We start from the raw sequence: 3,336 nt of genomic DNA, 5'->3' as shown, positions 1-3,336 counted from the left end.
GGTTTAATCCCTTAGGTAAGAAATTGTCTTTGAGGTTGACTACTTCGGTGTCTTCGTTAATTATTTCATCAATCTCAACTTGTTTTAGGTTTTCTATATTTGATTTTGTAAATTTAGTGGGACGGAATCTATCTATCTCCTCACCTTCTATCTCATTTATTTCTATTTTGTCTTTAATGTTAGGATCTATTGATGTGTCAGTATCTATATTGTTATTTACAAATTCTTCTTCCAAGATTAAAAAATTGTTTATCTGTCTGTCATTAGAAAATATTTGCTAGTTCTTCAAATTATCTGGGATTGCAGGTCTGTGCCTAACTTCAGCAATGTATTGATGGTTAGGTTGAAAGGGTAACTCGGTGCTGGTAAACATTGCTAAACTATAAGCCTGCATATTATGTTTTGTAGGAATTACAGCAAGCTTGGTTTCTAAGAAAGTGTTTAGTATTTCTACAATGGTTCCTCTATAACAACTTAATCTAGGGTCTTTTGTCATATATACAACAACAATTTGTTTTATAACCAGTTCAGAGTCTCCCATGACAGACTCCTAGATTCCTAACTAATTTAATACCTAAAATTAGTGCTTCATACTTGGCCATATTGTTGGTACATTTAAAATTTAGTCTGTATGCATGGCCTTCTGAGTGATTTTTCTCCAGATTGTATATCCAAACTCCTACTTCTGCTCCAAAATTATTGACTGCCCATCAAACTCAAGATGCCACAATATCTCATGTTCATAATTCTCATCATTTGGTGCCACAAACTTTTCCTCATTTTGATTACCTTGTTTAGTGGAAAGTTCTAAAGTTTGGACAATTTCCTCTTGTTTTTAAACTGCAATTTCTTTTGGTTCTGTATCAAAACTGTCTAAAAGAGTCTCTTGTGTTTGATTAGCATTATATAGGATAAAAAAATCAATGTCTGAATGTATGGAGTAGATAGAAAAGTTTTGAGGCTGATCCTGGCTACTCACCATGTATTTATTAAAGTTTCTCGGTACAGCTTCTTGGGTTGTCCAAAAGTACAAATTTTTGCATATGACATATCAAGTTGTAAAGATCCCTGAAGTTTGGCTCCCCATGATCTGGATAACAACATGCCATACTTCGGTGGGATGTCAGCAACCACAATATCCATAAGGATGCTCTTGGAAGGATATTGAACTAAGGTAACACACAAGTCTTTAATCAACCCCAGACACTTTACTTGACTTGAGTCAAATGAAAATAAGTCTTTGTAAGGCCTTGTAATGTCCAGGTTTAGTTTCTCCATTACTGGTTTGGGCATTAAGTTGTGGGAGGCCCCAGAATCCAACATTGCATTGCTAAAATTCTGTCATGGATGCTAAGGCTAATGTAGAAAGGTGGTATTCCTCCTTGTAGCAGTTTTCCATTAACATCTGGACCAAATATAAATTCTGGTTGGTCATCAAACAGGTTATCGGAATCCTCATTTTCAGCAATATTTAGATTCTAGTTTATCTATGTCTTGTAAGTTTCATTCTTTATTAGTTCTGTTAAAGGAACTGAAATCTTTAACTTAGCTACCTCTGCTCCCAAATTGAATGGCAAAGGGGCTTTTTTTGTTTGAGGTTTTTGGATTTTCACAGCAGGGATTTGAGTGAGATGGTATTCTTTTCCTTTACTAGGGGTCTCTTTATGTAGATTTTCAGATCTGGTGTTTTGAGGTTTGTTCACTGGTTCTTTAAGGGGAATTGAAGTGGAGGGCTGATCATCAGGAGGTTGATTAGGGGTTATATCTACAATGGTGGGGCCAGAAGGATTTTGGTTTTGTCTGGGGAGAATCTGAAGGATTTTAGAAACCGAGGCTTCTTTGATTTTCTTGGGTTGATTTGGCACTGTTTTCTTGGTTTGGTCGGGGATATCCAAATTCTTTTTACTCCTTAGGTTATATTGTTTATGCACTTCAAGGATGGCAGAATCATAACCTTGTTTATAATCAAATGACTCTCCAGCCTGGATTTTCAATTGCTGCAGCATATGCAATTCCTGATCCTCTTGGGTCAGAAAAACAACACCTTCATCATCTAATCCCATGTCTAGAAGCTTCATAACGGAAGTCTGGTAGATGGTTGGGCTGGATGGAGCCGAGGAAGTCAGTTTGGGCTCCTTTCCCCTATTAGGATGGAACAAACTCAAGAGATAAGACCTTCTCCCATGATAATAGGAACCATATCCCATCCATCCATGCTATATAAACCTCTCTTTTCCCAAGCAAAAGCTAGTTGGAGTTTTGGAGTGAGTTTGAATGATCGGCAAGTCATCTATAGCCTGTGGCTTTCTAGTGTATGTTTGAGGGATAATAGTGTGTTTTGGGTGTGGTTTGGGACTAAAGGGAAAAAGGCCTTAAAACTTCCATTGTTGGGGCTATCCATGAAGTGCTAGCAGAAGTGTGGGAACCCGGATACGTTGGAGGAGACCAAAAATGTCAAGGCACCAGTTGTCATCTCTTTATGATTTATATAAATGAAACTATTGATTGATTTCCTACATGAAGTGTCACTTTACATCTTTATGGCTTAATGTTCTTTGACCTATTAAGTAGGTTGAATACAATATTGTATGCTATCATGTTTGTTGCTGCTGTTGTTTTCTTGTTTCAGATATTTGAAGGAAGGAAACAGAATATAGCTGAAGTGAGGAAACAAGATCATCACCAAGCGGAATAGCGTTCTAAGAGGTAGGCCCTCTTAATTGGTTCTAGCTTAAGGATATTTCCATAGATTGTTTGTTTGTCGCTAGTCCTGCTCTCTTGGGCTAGAGAAATTGTTTGTGTTCACACTGAGAATTTACTCGTACCACAAATTGGCGACTCCACTTGGGAGACAATCTTTCTGTTTGATTGATTGTCATTTTATGGTTTTGTGTGAACTTTTCTAGTATCACCATTTCCCTTTAGTGTTCTCTACTTTGCCTGGTTTACTGCTCTGAGCCTGAAATTTACAATGGCATTTATGGTCTTAGCCTTTGAATTTTTTATTTTTTCCTTGAATCCTCGATCAGCGCGTTTATTTTTCTAGCAGTCGCGCCGATCAATGTGAGTTTCTAAAAAACAGCCGCGCCAACCCCCTTCTAGCACTTTTTGTCAGTTAGGTAGTCGTGTCGATTCCTGTAGGTGAAGATCAGGATTTACCGTATATCATAGCCAATGTGCCTTGCCCTTCATATTTTTGTCTCTCAGCTTGTTTTGACTGTGTTCTCCCTGACTGGAAAGCTCTTTTAGCTTGGTTTGTATGCTTGTTCGATTTGAATTTTGTCCACTTGGTTTCTTGAGTTTGTGGATGGTGTATAACCCTATGGCATCTAGGTC

The sequence above is a fragment of the Pinus tabuliformis genome, chromosome 2_2, assembly GCF_031772625.1.
Source record: "Pinus tabuliformis cultivar Carrire ecotype Pingquan chromosome 2_2, CPIR1, whole genome shotgun sequence".
NCBI classification, from domain to species: Eukaryota; Viridiplantae; Streptophyta; class Pinopsida; order Pinales; family Pinaceae; genus Pinus; species Pinus tabuliformis.
This window is presented reverse-complemented; position numbering follows the sequence as displayed.